The following is a 19,310-nucleotide window of genomic DNA, read 5'->3' on the forward strand; positions in this document are numbered from 1 at the left end:
TTTTTTATAGTTGTTGTTACCCAAGAAAGTTGAATTACTGACTAGCCAAAACAATCTGTTGGGAAGGAATTAATTTTCGCTATTTTTTTTTTACTGATTATTACTTGGGAACCTTATGTGAAGAAAAATAGTCCTATTAGGTTTAGTAAGAAATGATTTAGTAAGATTTAGTAAGAAATCTTTTAAATGTCACAATTTTTTTTCAAAGACCATCTTTTAGAGCAGTTTTAGGTTTGCCACATGAGAGAAAGGTACGATTTCCCATATGCCTCCCACCCTCACACATGCATGGCCTTCTATTACTGACATCCCCCACTAGAGTGGCATATTTGTTAGACCTGGCGAACTCACACTACCATCATAATCATCCAGAGTCCCATAGTTTACTTAGGGTTCACTCTTGGTGTTGTACACTCTGTGAATTTGGACAAGTGTACAACATGGATCCCCTACTACAGTATTACACAGAATATTTTCACTGCCGTCCAAATCTTCTGTGATCTGCCTATTTCATTTCTCCCCCACCTCCCCTGCCATCACCTCTGAATTTTAACTTTTGGAAAAATTAATTTGTACCAGCATGTAAAATAAGAAGTACATTTTACATCAGATATAATTTTGGAATGTCTTATGTAGAAATATTAGCCCCAAATGAGTCAAGCTAAATATTTTCATTTAGATACACTTAAATGTCAAATCTATTTGAAGAGAAAGAATAAAAGTGTTTTGAAAGAATATCAGATATTGTAAGATCATTAACTCCTACTGGGGGAACTACCATAGGTTCTAGGGCCAATAGCAAAGTTAGTTCCTACCTATTAAGAAGTTGATTTATGTGCAGTGAAGCGTAAGGCTGCTCAAATAGAAAAATGAGTACATTTCAGGTCACAGATGAAAACAGAAAAATAGTGTATCTTGAAATAGTATATGTGGGCTTCCCAGGTAGCTCAAATGGTAAAGTCTGCCTGCAATGGGGGAGACCTGAGTTCAATCCCTGGGTTGGGAAGATCCCTTTGGAGAAGGGCATGGCAACCCACTCCAGTACTCTTGCCTGGAGAATCCCATGGACAGAAGAGCCTGGCAGGCTACAGTCCATGGGGTCTCACAGAGTCAGACATGACTGAAGTGACTAAGCAGCTGCAGCATAAAGTACACAAATCAAGGGAGCAACCTCATCACTGATGGTACCTTTAATAAGAGCTTCTCTATAAACAGGGAAACCTTCAAGTTTGAGTCTTAAAATCAGTCACCTTTGCTGACCTACCCCCCTCTATCAATTACTCACTATCAATTCATTATGTTTGAAATTACTTTTGGAACACATACTTATTTTTGATATGGGCTAAGTGGAAGCAGTGTCAGACTTTATTTTTTTGAGCTCCAAAATCACTGCAGATGGTGATTGCAGTCATGAAATTAAAAGATGCTTACTCCTTGGAAGGAAAGTTATGACCAACCTAGACAGCATATTAAAAAGCAGAGACATTACTTTGCCAACAAAGGTCCACCTAGTCAAGGCTATGGTTTTTCCAGTGGTCATGTACGGATATGAGAGTTGGACTGTGAAGAAAGCTGAGCGCCGAAAAATTGATGCTTTTGAACTGTGATGTTGGAGAAGACTCTTTGAGAGTCCCTTGGACTGCAAGGAGATCCAACCAGTCCATCCTAAACGAGATCAGTCCTGGGTGTTCATTGAAAGGTCTGATGCTGAAGCTGAAACTCTAATACTTTGGCCACCTCATAGGAAGAGTTGACTCATTGGAAAAGACCCTGATGCTGGGAGGGATTGGGGGCAGGAGGAGAAGGGGATGACAGAGGATGAGATGGCTGGATGGCATCACCGACTCGATGGACATGAGTTTGAGTAAACTCTGGGAGTTGCTGATGGACAGGGAGGCCTGGTGTTCTGCGATTCATGGGGTCGCAAAGAGTCAGACACGACTGAGCGACCGAACTGAAGGGTGTACACTTTAAAATCAATTTTATAGACATATACTTTACAGTAAAATGAACTCATTTTATAAGTTTTGACAAATGTGCACTCTTGTGTAAGCACTTACCACGATCAAGATGTAGAATATTACTCTCACGCCAAGTTCCCTCCTTTTCAGGTCAACCTCCCACCCCTATACTTCATACTAGGCAACCAGTGATCTGTCTCCTGTTACTAGAGACTAGTTTTACTTGTTCCTAAATCTAATACAAAGAAGACTGCACAGTACATACTTTCATGTCTGGCTTTTGTTGAGCAGTTTTTAAATGATGTTTAAATACATGTTACATGTATCAGTCTTTCATTTCTTTTTACTGCTGAGTATTGTCGTTCAGTCACTAAGTTGTGTCCAACTCTGCGACCCGATGTACTGTAGCTTGCGAGGCTTCCCTGTCCAGGCAAGAATACTGGAGTGGGTTGCCATTTCCTTCTCCAGGGGATCTTCCTGACCCCAGGGGTCAAACCCATGTCTCCTGCATGGGCAGGTGAATTCTTAACCACTAAGCCACCCGGGAAGCCCTTCTGAGAATATCCTATTGTAAATCACAGTATTTTTTCCCATGAACCTGTTGATGGATATTTGAGTAACCTACAATTTTTGGCTATTACAAATAAAGCACTATGAACACTGATGCATACACATCTATTTTTTTCCAGTAAATATGTAAGGGTGGAATTTCTGGGTCTTAAGTTTATGTTTAACCTTAAGCTTTTCCAAAATAATACCATTTTACATTCCCAACACCAATGTATGTGTGTTTCTGTTGCTTTATAACCTTGGTATTTTCAGTTTTTAAACGTTTTGCCTGTATAGTAGGCTATTTTGTCATCACACTGTGGTTTTCACTTGCCTTTCTCTTAAGTATTTTCCCTTGTACCTATTAGTGTATCTTTTGTGAAATATCTACTGAAAATATTTTGCTCATTTTAAAAATGTATTCTTCCTCATTTTGAGAGCTCTTTATATACCTTGAGTACAAGTCTTTTGACAGATATTGCAAATATTTCTTCACAATCTAGGATCTTTATCTTTTCTTTTGCATTTTTCAACCTGCTGTAAAGACCATATAAATTACACTCTTTAAAATTTCACTTGGTTCTTTCTTTTATTTAGCACTTCTTCCCTTATGTTTATCCTCTAGATCCTTGAAAGTATTTATAATTAGTGTTTTAGAGCAGGTGTCCCCAGGTTTCTAGGATCTAATGCCTAATGGTCTGAGGTGGAGCTGATATAATAATAATAGAAATAAAGTGCACAGTAAATGTGTTTGAATCATCCTGAAACCATCCCCTGTGATCAATGAAAAAACTGTCTTCCAGGAAACTGATCCCTGGTGCTAAAGAAACTGGGTACCACTGTTTAAGAGCACATGAGTATTAATTCCATTATCTCTGTCATTTCTGGATCTGTTTTTCTTCTGTCATGGGTTTCATTTTCCCACTTCTTTACATATCTAACTTGTGACTGAGCTGAACATTCATTTGTTGAGTGGATTTTGTTTTCTTTTAAGACAGCATTGAATGTTGAGGAGGTCTGTTTGGTTTTTAGAAGGCAGTTAAGTTAGCTGTGAATCAGCTTATTCCTTTCAAGCCTTGTTTTTAAGTTTGTTAAGTTGGGTCTCTCATACTGACTATTCCAAGGGCTAGTCTAGCCCACTCCTAAGACATCATATTCCATGGTCTCTTCTGAATACTCTGGATATTCAGTGATTTCCTTCCCCTGTGGCTGGTAAAAACTCCAATGGCTCTCAGCCCTGTGTGACCTCTAAATTGCTAGGCTGATCCCCACTAGCTGTTCTTCGCTCAGTCTCTAAATTTCACCATGCCTGCTAAGTTGCTTCAGTCGTATCTGACTCTGCAACCCCATGGACTGTGGCCCGCCAGCCTCCTCTGTCCATGGGATTCTCCAGGCAGGAATACTGGAGTGGGTTGCCATTTCCTCCTCCAGGAGATCTTGCCGACCCAGGGATCGAATCCGGGTCTTCTACATTGCAGGTGGATTCTTTACTGTCTGAGCTACCAGGGAAGCCCAAATTTCACCATATTCAGGCACAATTCAGTGTTCAGCCCCAAATCCAAGAGAAGACTGGTGCATATTTCTCAAGATCATTCTGTGGCTCTTTTCTCCTTAGTGGTTTGATGCATAAATTCCAACCACTTAAATGTCCCTCTACCCTAGTCTCTGTTTCCTCAACTCAGCAACACCACTGTCCTTTAATTGAATTTTCCTTCCTTGGAACCTCTGAAAACTGCCTTAAAGGCAGAAGTAGGGGAAAATAGAAGGTTTGTTCGTTTCCCTTCTCCCAGGAATCTGTCTTGTTCTGCCTGCTGTACACTGTCTGAAAACACTTGTTTTACATAGTTTGTCCAATTTTCCAGTTCTTTATGGAAGGAGAGCAAGTTCAGCACCAGTTACTCCATAGTTGTCAGAGGTTCAAATTATCTAATTTTTAAAGTCTTATTATTACTTTTTTTTTTTTTTAGCATACCTCATAACAATATGAAGAGAATCCTTCTGGTTGAGAACTAAAAATTTAATGTAAGTAAGGTGTGACTGGCATCTCTACCTTGAATCCCCTTCAGTGGCATCCCCTGTATGTTTTCCTTCTATCCTTTGCCTATCAAAATCTCAAAAAGATTGCCAAACTCAGCATGCCATTATGTATAAGCAAGGAAGCTGAGTATGGTATTGCTTGCATCTCAAAATTGACAATAGAATAAATATTCCTCAGTAGGGAGAAGTTAAATAGAGTTTATTTATAGAATAGTCACACACAGCAGACAGCTAATAGAAGGACTTGGGGCTTCCCTGGAGGCTCAGTGGTAAAGAATCTGCCTGCCAATGCAAGAGATGTGGATTTGATCCCTGGATTGGGCAGATTCCCTTAAGAAGGAAACTGGGTCTCTCCCACTCCAGTATTCTTGCCTGGAAAATCCCATAGACAGGGGAGGCTGGTGGGCTACAGTCCACGTGGTCACAGGAGAGTTGCATGACTAAACAACAACAATAGGACTTACATGGACACAGTGAAAAACATTTACAGAGTATACTTAGATATAATTACTTAAAAAAAAAACCACCACAAAATTTTATGTATTTCAAAATTTACATTTTTGGGACCAGTATGGATTACTTAAGTAGTTCAATTACATATATATGTACATACACATATATGTATCTTAATATGCCTAGTTATTTTAGTAATATTTTAAAAAGGGAACACTGTCCATCACAATGCAGTTCAGGAAGAGCTTTACTTAAGTAAAAACAATTTTTTTTTCTTTGCTCGTGTGGAAATAGAGAGACCCAATTTCCAATCCATACAGCAGGCTCTGCTTCTTTGCACAGTGTAAGTAAATGACTGCAATTATAGTATTGTCACTAGACCTCTGGGTAACTGAAATATTAGTCTAGCTATGAACTCATTTATTTAAATAAATATAAAGTACAACACGTTTTTGGTATGGGTCCAAAACTTAAAACCTGACCTTTCTGCTCAGGTGAGTAGAGTGGAATGAAGCAACGAACCGAACAAAAATTTCCTTTCTAACTCAAAATACAGTTATTGTCTATTGGATTAATCTATTGGTTATCACTAAGTTCAAATTTAAACCAAGTAAGAAAAAAATCTATAGCAATATTATTATAATAAAATATTAACAGATAAAAAGGATTAAAATATAGTTTAAATTATTTTTAAAAAGCCATTATAACTTTCCAGTTAAAGTAGAACTCATAATAAATGTTTTACAAATGGCCAAAAGTGGAAATCCTAATTCCATGTCTTTGTTCATCATTTCTCATAACCAAAACTTTTTAAAATAGCTAATTACTTTTTCTGTTTGTACTTTTGGAAATATGCCACGACAACTTGAATGAATGCACAAGACTAAGAATATATGAATATATGTCTACAATGCCACTTAGAAATTTTTGCTCAACTTTGAATTTTCCCAGTGTCTCGGATATAACTAGCTTTAGGGCTAACTTTTAAAGCATTAAAAGAGCCCTTAAATCATTCTTGGTTTTTCCTTTCTACGTCAGAGGTTTACCTCCTGAGCTATGATAAAACCTAATCTCAGGGCAGGACAAAAGAATCAAGCCTCTGGTTCTCAGCTATACTTACTGAGGTCTAGTTAAGTGCCTCCTTTATAGAGCAAGCAACAAATGTAATTGCCTCATGGCCTGCGGGTGTCCACTGAACAAAAGCAGCTTTTGTGAACCAACCCACAGGTGTTACCTTTCTTGATTCAAGTGAAATCTGATGAAAGAGTCCACAATATCAAATAACACATTTACTAAACTGTAATCAAACTTATTATTTGATTAAGGAAAGACTAATTAAGAAAAAGTTCCGACTAAAGAGTAAGATATTTGTATGCTCAATCTTTCAAAAGTTTCAAAAAACAGGAAATCCTAGTAACTGACTGATTTTTAATTAACTCTCTGTTTGCCAGGTATTTAAAAATTTACAATCAGCAAAGGCAGGGTATGCAATGGCCTTATTATTGTTCATGACTCTTTAATGGTTCTTCTAAAATGACTGTGAAGGTAAAGAAAACAATAATTATTGAAGAAACAAAAATAAAGGTAATGGGGGGGGGTAAAGCTTCTGAAATCCTTTTTTGACATGATTTTTTTTCCTGAAATACATAGGAAAAGGAGAGGCATACAAAATATCATCATAGTAAGATGCGATACACACAAATTTGTGGAGAGAACACTTGTGAAATGAGATAATTCATTAAAATTATATAGTTTTAAAGAACTTCACACACAGTATTTGTATGACTCATGCAAGGGCAAAACTGGGAACACAATCATTAAATAACTGTTGGAATTGACTTTCCTATATAAACCACCAAAATGATAAAGACATATATGTCAAAAAGTGAAACATTAAATCCCCTGAGAGGCGATCATGTAGAAGGACTTTTAAGAACACAAAACTGAGAAAACATTATTAATCTTTAATTTTATAAAATGGGGCTATCCCAAGTGTCAGTTATGAATGGGTAACTTGAAAGCAAAACTCAAGGAACAGTTTCACTCAGATTCTATTTTTAATGACATTCTCCTTGCCACAACTGTTTGCCCATACTTGTCTCCCTGAGTAGACTATCTGGGGAGGGAGGTGCTCCCAAATGCATGACCACGGGATTAACTATCCCACATCATTCCCAGGAGCTGTTATTGTCTTTCCCTACTTAAAAATGGTGCCACTTTAGGTTCATAGCCAGTTATCACTAAAGAGGAATTTACACAAAAGTTCTAGTAGGCTACACCTACAGCACTGGGGTGAGGGTAATGATGAGGGATGCTTTCAACCAACAGGTTCTCTTTCATTATTGAGCATCTCCCTGCTGAGCAGGTTTAGAGCTTAGTCTAAGACTTGACTTGCTCATTCTCATAGCTATTGCAAGCTAAGCTCCTTCAGTACTCAATACCTCCATCCAGCCTGAATAGGAATCTCTGGGCCTGAGTTCAGATTGTAGCTCTGCCACTTACTAGTTAAACACCTTGGACAGGTTATTTAAACCTCATCTATAAAACTGGAACTAGTAAATGCCTTACAGAAATATTCTAAAAAACAAATAATATATAAGGTTCCTGGCACCCAGTAAGCACTCACTAAATATTAGCTACTGTTGTTAACAGTTGCTCCAGCTGCTGGATGAATGATGCCTGCCGGGCTTTCTTTGTTCCTGATTTTTTATGCAGTCTATCCAGTTCTCTGCAAAGTGAACTGTGCTTTGCAATTTCACTTTCGTTATGCTTTTGGCCTTTTTCTTTTACACTGTATTCAATTATATAGTTCTGGTACTAGCCAAGACTTTGAATTGAATCCATTATAATTAAAGATGTACATTAATTTTGAACAGATGCCGTATTAATTATGCCAACTGATTTAATGGAATTTAATGAAATTCAATTTTTAAGACCAAATCATCCAAATGTAGCAAAGAACAACATTTTTAATATTTTAACAGGGATCTTATCCAAGCAATGTTTATTGACTATCAAATACCTAAGCTCTTCCTTATGAAGCATTTACTTCTTCAGAACCATCTACCAACTTGTCAGAAGGCAGAGGAAGAGGGAAACGGTTGGGGTTGAAGGCAATAAATAGGCCCTTCCATCTAATACTAACATCCCAATCCTATAGATTTTTTTTCCCCTAGGACAATGGATTATTTCACTCTGACTTCTTTTTTGTTCTACATGTAACAAGGTTACCTGCTGTGTATTTGGATTAGTATTTAAGAGAAGTACCTTATATTCTCATTTCAAAACTATGTCAGTACTCTCATTTTAATATAGCCTGATGTCCACTCTGGTTCTCATGGTCCAAAAGATGAGCCTAATTTAATGAAACAGGATATCTGAAAGAGTAGTAGAACATAGTGGTAAGTATGTAAATAATGAGTTTTCTCATGTTCACAGAAAAAGTCTAATAATTAGTAAATCAGATGCTTACTATAAAGAATATGTGCAAATAGGTTTCCACCAAATATTCCCACTGAACTATTCCTGGGACTTCAAATAATTCTTCCCAGTCAAAACTCATCCCTATATGGATTTATTCCTGTAGATGAATCTCTGTATCTCTTTTCAATTTCTTATGGCCCCAGTGCATAACTGCTTCATACAGAGATTGACTAGAAAACTGATTTATACCTGAAATGGAATTAGAAAGAAAAGATTCGAAGTATTCTTGTACTTGGTATTACTGATGCCTTAAAAAAAGCATTGTGCTGCATGATTTCCTTTGATAGATGCTTCTCCTTTTTATATTTATTAAAAACAGAATTCTAATGTTATTCTAATTCTAAATAACTTCCATACCCTGGAAGTTATTTAGAGTAATATGTTGCTTTGCGAATACAAAGTTGCAAAATATGCAGATGGATGACAGATTTTTTTTTTTTTCTGCAATAATGTTAAGATATGAAGAGAATAGCTAAAGATCTTTAAAAAGATTGATCTCTGGGGGCTGAGAGCATCAAAACATTGTTTTGACTAATAAGACATCATGAAAATATACTGTGGACATCAAGGAGGGAATCATATAACACCCAGACATCATTCTGGGAAAGCAATTGTTTTCTTCTCACTTCAATTCCATTGCCACTATACTCATTTTAAGTACAATCAATCATGGGCTTATTATATAGGCTTCCAGAGTACTCCAAAACTGACCCAAGTTTTTGGCTCTAGCAACAGAGATAGATGATGCATTTCTTCCAACATCCAGTCCCAGTTAGACATTCTCCTCATCTTTCTCCGAACTTTTACTGGTTTCCATTCTTAATGTTATTTTCTCAATTATATCTTACAGCCTATTTATTAACTGGGCTTCCTGCCTCTGGCCTCTCCTATTCCAATCATCTTTATTAAACTATCCTCAATTAGTCTATATTAGTATCAGGGTGATCTCTTAAAAACTAAGTCTGATGATGTTACTCCCAGGACTTCCCAGGTGGTCCAGTAGTTAGAACTCTATGCTTCCACTGCAGGGGCATGGGTTCAATCCCTGGTTGGGGAAATTAAGATTCTGCAAGCCATGTGGTGTGACCAAAATAAAGTTACTCCCCTGCTTGAGACATACAAGGAATTCAACCCTGATTACCTTTTCACTTTTATCTCTTTTTGCTAGTCATTCCTCCCCACTGTATGTCCCAGATGTAGGGACTTATTTTTCACAGCTGCCCAAAGCACAGGGCTGCACTCTCCCTTCTAGAACCTAAATATGCTGCTTGCCTGGATAAGGGTCTTATCCAAGCTCCCACTTATCCTTTAGAACTTCAACTTTTACCTCCCAAGTCTGGAGTAATCCTATCCAGTGTAGATGAATACCCTGTTACACCATTTTGTAATTCCTTGCCTGTTCCTCCAACTTGACTACAAATTCTTAAAGCTGTATTATTCAACACTGTAGCCACTAGTAACATATGTGACCATTTAATCTTACAAATTATATAAAACTAAAAATTCATTTCCTCAGACACACTAACTACGTTTCCTATACTCAACAGCCACATGAACCCAGAAGCTACCACACTGGACAGTGTAGATACAGACTATTCCATTTTTGCAGGAAGTCCTATTGGAGAGCCAGCAAGCAGGGACTTACCTACTCTAACATGGTGGAGATCCTCAAGTAAATGTTCAGTAATGTCTGGAATTAACGGAATTAGTGAACTCATGAATAAATAATAGGAAAATTGTGAAGTTATTGTCTGGCAAATGTGCCCACCCCTGTAGCCTCCTAAAGGCCTTTTGCTGAAGTCTTCTCTCCATCCTCCCAAGTCCAGTGGTTTCCCCTGCTCCCCAGGCACAGTCTCATTAAAGAAGACGCCTGGTGCTGGGATTGGTTTGGGGTTAGGTATATTTGCAGTTAGGGTCAGAAGTCCATATCAGTTTATATCCCCAGACCTACTCTGACTTTCTTTACATAACAGAAGTCAGGTCAAATTTCAAGTCTCTTCTGATGATAGGAGGTTTCTCTAATCCTTCCTGATTTAGAAATTTAAACACACAATGTACAGGAAGTAGATCAGAATCTTGAGTTACATCTTAGAATTTTAAATTACTCACCCTATAGTTTTAAGTACTTTGTTTCCCTTCCCTGTTGGCTCTGTATGTATATTAATAGTAGGGATGTAAGCCAGCTATGCCAAATGAAACAATACTGAAATTTTCTTAAAATAGTTATGAAAATTCCAATCCAGGAGGAAAGTACATTCAGATATCTAGGTGAGCAGTACCATGGCATGTAATGTCAGTATTTTCCAGCTAATCTACCATCTTCAACTGTTTTATAACATACATACTTGCTTTTAAATGTGTAATTCCTCTTTTCCATTCTCATTTTAGGTAAAGACTGGTTAAGTGAGAATGTTTTTATAGATTAAGTGGGTCACAGAAACCTGTAGGATTTAAATTACCCAAAGTGGTAAGAGAAGAATTTCATTCAGTTGTTTATTTCAGAAAACATTTGAATATATTCCACCTGGTCAACGACAGCTTTCCAGAAGATCACTGCATCAGATCAGGAAGCCACTCAGAACACATTCTCTTTACTACTATCAGAGTGCAAGTCTGTCTAGATTCTTACATTGAACAGTAGCATTACAGTTTCATTATTAGTAATTTTTCCCAATTACTTTTAAGCAGCCTAAGTGTATACAGGTCTCATATAACATATAGATAAAACTACATGTAATACGGCATTTTACTGAACTGCATAAATGCCTCCCTTAGAATCTCACCAATAGCACTGACTTTCCAACTCTGAGTGGTTAAAATATTTTTAGGTGAGCAAAACATGCTAGTTTCAGGAAGAGTTGCTACTGTTTCAACAGAAATGTTGATTTTCACAAATACATATACATACATATTCAAACACATATTAAGATAAAATACATTTCTATAAAATCATATTTTATAAACTACATATTATTGTTAAGCTAAGATTAAAATACTCTGAAAATGTTCAGGGAACACATCAGAAAATGCTTAAGTACTGAGGGCCTCAAAGATGATTTTTTAGTATTAACATCAGAAGAAAAACACCTCAGAATTGTAAACACTAAGTCAAATTTATCTTCAGAGTTGTGTTAGCTATAGGATGAAAAAGTCACGTCATCTCCGCAGTGAACTTCACTTAGCAAAAAAGTAAACAAATTTCCTCCGCATCAGCTGCAATCAAGGCATTAGCAGTATGCCATGATTGATTACCCTGGGAGCGGTTGCTGAGAAATGGATGTGAAGCACAGGTTTTTATCACTATAGTCTGCAAAAAGCAAGTCCCTTGTTTAGATATCCTAGTTGTAATAAGTGACATTATTAGGTAGTTCTTCTATTTAAATGACATAAGGATTCAGTGTATCAGCAGCTTATAATAAACAAGCCCTTTCAATCTGATGAGTCCTCTCCCTACAAAGAAGTACTTTTGCTGTTTATAATACAAGTGGCAATAGAAGACCATATGGTTGTGACTTTTAGCTAAAGTAAATGACATTTAAACAAACAGAAAAACAGCATTAGGATATTCAAAGATTTGGACTATAACCTAAATACACAGGACACATTGGGAGTTATCAGTGTTTATAAAAGTGCCCATTTTCTAATGTTGTCCAATTAGATTATTTTTCAGCTTGCGATTTTATATAAATACGTCTCAGTATACAGTAAAACAGCTTTTTACCAGCATCTTATCCCATTTCAAAGTTTTCTTTTTAAGAATACTATAGACAAGAGCATCCTTAGAACATTTAATCAGTTCTTTTTGAAATGTAAAACTATCTCTATTTCTTACATTTCTGCCAGTAACAAGGTTATAAAGGTATAAAATGTTACAAATTGTTACAAAATGTTATAAATAAATTACAATAAAGTATACTGTTACTAACATACTCTATAATACAAGAAGAAAAATGTAAGAAATACGTAGGGCATGACCAAAGTAGCCAAGATGGCATGGTCAGGCGCTCTTGCCCCAAGTTTTGTAAATAAAGATTTTGTAACAGCTGAGATCACTGATAGCATTGTGCATGCTCGTCACGAGGCACTCGCGGGTCCATAGGCTACTCTTGGTGTGGAAGCATATATAAGCTTCACAGGGAATGCCCTGGCAGACTACGTTATGGTTATGTTTTGGCTGGTGCTATGGCCGCTGTGCCAGCCAGGAGAGAATAAACGTGTCTGCAGTTCCTACGGCTCCTCCAGTCTTCTTGCAGGCTCTTAGCTTCCTCCTTGCCTACCCTGGGTTTAAGATCAGTGCACACAGTGTTACGGAGTGAGACAACTGGCGTAGTTGGCAGGACCAGGAGACAAAATACTACATTTCTTATCCACCCACTCTACTGTGGTAACAAACCAGCATCTGATGAACATGTCACCTTCTGTGTATGACACAGGAATCCATGTTATTGAGAACCAAAAAGCTTTATATAACTGGATCTTTGATAGGTCAAAAATAAAAGCAAAAGAAAATTTTCTAATAAGTACAGATGTTTTCTTTAACAGCAGCAGAAGATTGCCATGTTTTAACTACAGGAAAATACTGAAATCTCCATAATCATATTTCTACTACCATGCTCATTTTCAATACAGAGTGGCCGCTATGGCTGAAAAACTGAAATTCAATAAATAGAGTTTTAATTATTTGAAAGATTTAGAAAAAAAGATTCTTCATTTTATAATAACCAACCACTGGAAAGTAGTTTACACTTAAAGGAAAGTTTACCAACCTCCGGTAATAACTTATCCATCCTTAAGCTGCCAACCAATAAAAGGATCAAAAGAACAAAACATCCGCAGAGTAGTTAAATATGTCCAAAGGCACATCATTTCTACTGAAATGTAGAAAACTCTCTTTACCACACAACTTAATTAGCGGGTACTACATGTTGCAAAGGCAACTTAGCCTTCATAGTAACAAAACTGCCATACCATTTCTGGGAAATCATATCTTCCCTCAAAATGAGAGTAAGGTAGTAAGCCCAAGGTACCTCAGGTTCCACCGTTCCTTAGGAAGAGTTAGACAAGACCAAATTCAGAGTACCCCAAACTAAGTCATTCAGACACAGGTGAATTTTTAGTCTACTCTAATAAAAGGGCTAAAATCTATCAAACAGAAGTCACTTAGGGAAATAAATATTTACTCAGCACAATGCTATCCTGGCACAAAGTAACAAGGGCATTCCAGTACTTTCTACGACTTTCACCTGCCATTACACAAGATGGTCAAGTAGCCCTACCATGGAAGTAGGTAGAGTTTTCAAATATTCTATGAAGACTAGGATGAACACAGATTGGCCAACTCAGCATTAGTATACAGTGTGTTGAGGTATAAGAACATCTGTATCATTGAAAAGTGGAACATCATGCACTTTACTCCAGGGCAAGTCTGCAGGAGAAACCAGAAGAAAGTGAGTAGAACAGAAACTAAAAGAAAATGCCATCAGACTCTAGTTACATGTGCATTTGTCCAAACTTCCAGTATTTTTAAAGTATCTACCAGATGCAAAATAAAAGATTAGAAACTGGGGAATTAACTGAGATCAACACAAATCCCTGCCATTAAGAATCTGATGTTCTAGAGCAAATGTCAGCAAATGTTTCTGTAAAACGCCAGACAGCGAAGAGCCTAAGCTTTGCAGGCCACAGAGTCTCTGTTACAACAACTCAATTCTGCTGTTTTAGTGAGAGTCCCAGACAATACATAAATGAATGAGTGTGCCTGTGTTCCAAAAAAACTTAAACTACAAGAACAAGGAGCATGAAGGATGTGGGTCTTCCAGACTATCAAAAGGACCACAGCTTTTATTATGAGATGGGGAGCTACTGGGCCCTTTGGGGAGAAGAGTAACATTATTTCTATTAAAAAGCATCATTATTAAAAAGGATGATTTCAGCTACTATGCAAAGAGTAGGGAGGCAAGAAGTTGGGAAAGATATAAGCAGCGAGAGAAGATCAGAAGTTATTACAGGAAAACAAGAGTGAGATAAATTTGTCTTGCAAAAGGATGTAGCAGTGATGGTGGCAAAGTGTGGTCGAATTCTGATTGTATTTACAAGATATCAGTTCAGTTCAGCTCAGTCGCTCAGTCATGTCCAACTCTTTGTGACCCTGTGGACTACAGCACACCAGGCTTCCCTGTCCATCACCATCTCCTGCAGATTGCTCAAACTCATGTCCATCAAATCGGTGATGCCATCCAACCATCTCATCCTCTGTCATCCCCTTTTCTTCCTGCCTTCAATCTTTCCCAGCATCAGGGTCTTTTCCAATGAGTCAGTTCTTCCCATCAGGTGGCCAAAGAATTGGAGCTTCAGCTTCAGCATCAGTCCTTCCAATGAATATTCAGGACTGATTTCTTTTAGGATGGACTGGTTGGATCTCCTTGCAGTCCAAGGGACTCTCAAGAGTTTTTTCCAATGCCACAGTTCAAAAGCACCAATTCTTCAGTCCTTGGCTTTCTTTATAGCCCAGCTCTCACATCCATACATGACTACTGGAAAAACCATAGCCTTGACTAGATGGACCTTTGTTGGCAAAATAATGGCTCTGCTTTTTAATATGCTGTCTAGGTTGGTCATAGTTTTTCTTCCAAGGAGTAAGTGTCTTTTAATTTCAAGGCTCTAGTCACTATCTGCAGTGATTTTGGAGCCCACGAAAATAAAGTCTTTCACTGTTTCCACTGTTTCCCCATCTATTTGCCATGAAGTGATGGGACTGGATGCCATTTTGAATGTTGAGTTTTAAGCCAGCTTTTCACTCTCCTCTTTCATCAAGAGGCTCTTTGGTTCTTCTTTGCTTTCTGCCATAAGGGTGGTGCCATCTGCATATCTGAGGTTATTGATATTTCTCCCAGCAATCCTGATTCCAGCTGTGCTTCATCCAGTCCAGCATTTCTCATGATGTACTCTGCATATAAGTTAAGTAAGCAGGTTGACAACATGCAGCCTTGACATACTCCTTTCCCAATTTTGAACCAAAATATAATCACCATGATTTGCTAATAGATTGGATGAGAGGGTGAAAGAGGAAGAGAGGCAAGGATGACTCCAAGGTTTATGACTTGAGTGAGCAGAAAAATGGAGTCACCTTTCAGTGATTGGGAATATATGTAGGAGGATTCACTTGTGGAAGGAAAATCAGGAGTTTAGTTTTGGACATACTAAGTTCAAGAGGAAAATATTACATTATTAGATATATGATTCTGCAGTTCAGGAAAGAAGTTGTGGTTGATATAAATTTAGGACTTTAAAATTAGACAGTATTTAAAACTTCAAGACAGGATTAGGTCACCTTACATTTGCATATATAAACAAAGTAAGTTTAAAATACAAACCCTTAGTTACTTTTTTACTTGGTAAACCCAGTAAGTAACCCTAAGTTACTTAGTTACTTAGTTATTTGGAGGAATCAACAAAGGACACTCTGAAGAAGCAGAAAAAGGAGAAAACCTAAAGACAGCGTTATTCCTCAAACTAAGAGAAACCAGGCTTTATGAACAACTACTTTAAATACAAATGAATTCAAGTGAAAGGAGGACTGAAAGTTGACCACTGGATCAACAACAGAACATTCATGAGAACTGTTCCAGTGAATTCCCAGGGATCAAAGTCTAAGTGGAATGAGTTCAAAAGAGAATATAAAGTTCACAGGGGAGTCAGTAAGTATGCACAACTCTTTCCTAAAGCAGGATATGGTGCCCAAAAGGTCTGTTTGTTTGGATGGGAGGTTTTATAGCATGATTGTTTGCTGATATGAACTTACTGTATTTCAAAATGCCTAACTGTAACAGTTACACTATGAATTAAAATCACAGCTTTGAACTATCACACAATGTTATCCTGAGAAAGAATATAAAGTGTTTTTCTTTGTTTCTTTATTAGCTTTATAACAAAATTTTACCATATTTCCTGAGTCTTGGCTCTATATCCCTTAGGGGAGTGGAGTCTATGTTAAATCACCTGCTGTGCTGATCAACGGAAGAATGCTAGTTCATTTAACGTATTTCCTACCTGCTAAATGCTTCTTCCAATTAAATTATTTTTGGCAAATTAGTGGCTTCTAGCAGCTAACTGAGGAATTCCTATAGTATAGAAAGGCAAATTACTCAAGATTTTTGAGCTGAGTAAAATTTGTTTCTTTTGAGAGTCACAAATTAACTCAATTCCTAGTACCAATGCTCAGCCCATAACTCAAGGGAAAAAATTACTAGTCTCAATATCAGAAAAAAAAAGCAAAACCATTGCAGTAACACCTTGATAGGGACTGCTTAGTTTCCAAATGCTTAATGTAAAAAATAAATCATCTTTAATGCTTGCCATATGGACTTTTGGAACTCTGGAATGAGTAACATGGCTTCACATCATTTAACTATTTATGCTCTTTTTCTCCAACTTAAAAACAATGCTAATTCTTTCATAGGCTAAACTCTATATCTTAGGTTCCAAATGAAAATTTTGGTGTTTTGCTTTCTGAAGCACCTACTTAAAAGAATGTGTTTGTTTGTTTTTTTTTGCCTGAAATTCAAAACATATTTAATATACATCATCCTTATTATGCAGCTCAATCAAGATCTGAATAGTATTGTCTTCATAACTTATAAACAACAAATATTTTTCTGAAAGGGTGCACAGATATGGGAAAGAAACCCCTTTCATAAAATACAGCACCAGTATGCTTCTGAGATAGCTGGAAAAGGGAACACTCTAGAGGGGCAGATTGCAAACATTTTGGATATCTCTTCAGAGTGCTCCAAACTTGGATGAATTTTTGTTATAAATCTCCTTGATTAATGGAATACATCTGCTAAAGTAGTTCAGTAATAGCTACACAATTCTCATGGTTTAAAAAACAGCTTAGAAAAACTGGTAGAGGTGGGAAGCCTTCAAAATTCACTGGCTTGTCTTTTATAACTAATACTAGCCCTGATCAGAAATAGCTGCCTTTCTTTTTTAAAATGTTTAAGACAAATACATTGTAAGGGAAGTACAATTTGAGGAGATAGAAGCAAAAATAAGAATAGGAAGTGGAGGATACTTTGGGAGAAGTAGTACTGGCATAGTAAAAAATAAAAATTTTTGAATAGAGCCAGGCTATCTGTGTTTGAATTCCAACTGTTTCTCTTACTGTTTGAACAATTTATTTAACCTCCCTGTTGTTCAGTTTTCCCATATGTTAAATGCTACTACTAACTACCTTTACTGGGTTACTGTCGTGATGATTAAATAAACTAATCCTTGAAAGAGTCTCAACGCTTACCCTGTACTTATTCTGGTACAAAGTAAATACAGGGTAAGTGTTGACCAAAATTATTACAATTGTAATAATTGAACATTTATAACATGCACACCAAAGTCAACTGAATATATCTGGAACAAAACAGCAGTGTCCCCTAACTTATCCTCTCATCAAACATAAAAATCCAAAGGATGTTTTCCTTGAATAGAATATTTATACATATATAAAAAAAAATACATCTTATAATACCCTGGTTATTTTTTCTGATTACTTAGCAAAGATTTTATCTAAATCCTTTCATCCTAACATTCCTCTTCTAATAATTTCAGAAGAAAACAACAGTGGTGTGCACACTGCGCAAAGTACAATTGCACACAAGGACTCAGAAATTTATATGTTTTGTTATCATTTATATGTTTTGTCATTTGTCTGTTGATAATTCTGGTCTCAGATGCTGGGAAAGATTGAAGGCAGGGGAAGAGGATGACAGAGGAGAAGATGGCTGGATGGCATCACTGACTCAATGGATACAAGTTTGAGCAAGCTTCGGGAGTTGGTGATGGACAGGGAAGCCTGGCATGCTGCAGTCCATGGGGTTGCAAACAGTTGGATGGGACTGAGCGACTGAACTGAACTGAATTCTGGCCTCAAGTATATGCTTGTTGCTAAAGCAACTTAGAAGTGACTAGACTGCCTCATGAAATGATAACAGTCATGTGATGGTGAAATAATTATGTAAATAACTAACATATTTGAAAAACAAAAGGATAAGTATCCATGATGAAGACCACAGAAAAATACTAATATGTTACCTGATACTACATTCTCAACTTTAACATTAGGATCACCATCAGCTATTGATTCCTAGGATGTTTAGCACTGTAGTAACAAACATCAAAAGTGTAATAAACATTTGCACAGCTGAACCATAGTCTATTAAGGAAGGTAAATAAACAATAAATTGATTATTTAATAGTCTATTGATCAAACTTACTTAATAGGGCAACAGAGGCTATTACAGGTAAAAATAAATTTACAATGATGAAGACAATTCAACTCCTAATTATATGTTTACATTGGGGATGAAGATAAAGTTACTTGATAGATACAACAGTTCTATTAATAAACTGATAGTGACACAGAAAATTTAAACAAAAGTAGAAAATAAATTTATAATTAAAGAAAGAACAGCATATGCTGAGTAAACAGAAGGCCCTCCCTGCCCTGCCACACCCCAGCCACAAGCTCTGTCTCGGCAGTCAGGTGACTGGTGAAGGCGGCTGACACATCACATCTGCTCTTCACTCTTCCACTCTACTGCATGTGCTCTTTCCTAACTGGGTTGGTAAGTTGACTACACCAAAGGTATACAAAATATCTATTCTGAACATTTATATAGGATTAAAAAAAAAAACAAAACTATAAGACTACATTTGATTATACCAGATTTTTCATTAACAAGCCAGTGGAAAAACTACGCCAGAATTCCAGATTGCATTTAGTTGTCACATCTCCTTCGTCTCCTCCAATCTATGACAATCCCTGACTTTCCT

General features: G+C 36.9%; 1 protein-coding gene and 1 long non-coding RNA gene across 6 annotated transcripts in view; one reads left to right on the forward strand and one right to left on the reverse strand.

Annotated features, from left to right (window-relative positions):
* IMMP1L (inner mitochondrial membrane peptidase subunit 1) overlaps nucleotides 1-19,310 on the reverse strand; it is a 71,388-nt gene that overhangs the window by 1,952 nt on the left and 50,126 nt on the right. The window lies entirely within an intron of this gene.
* Nucleotides 3,375-18,491, forward strand: LOC133062380 (uncharacterized). Its single transcript, XR_009694155.1, has 2 exons — nucleotides 3,375-4,532; nucleotides 18,209-18,491. It is a non-coding gene; the product is annotated as an uncharacterized LOC133062380 (long non-coding RNA).

Source organism: Dama dama, chromosome 1 (genome assembly GCF_033118175.1).
Source record: "Dama dama isolate Ldn47 chromosome 1, ASM3311817v1, whole genome shotgun sequence".
Lineage (NCBI taxonomy): Eukaryota > Metazoa > Chordata > Mammalia > Artiodactyla > Cervidae > Dama > Dama dama.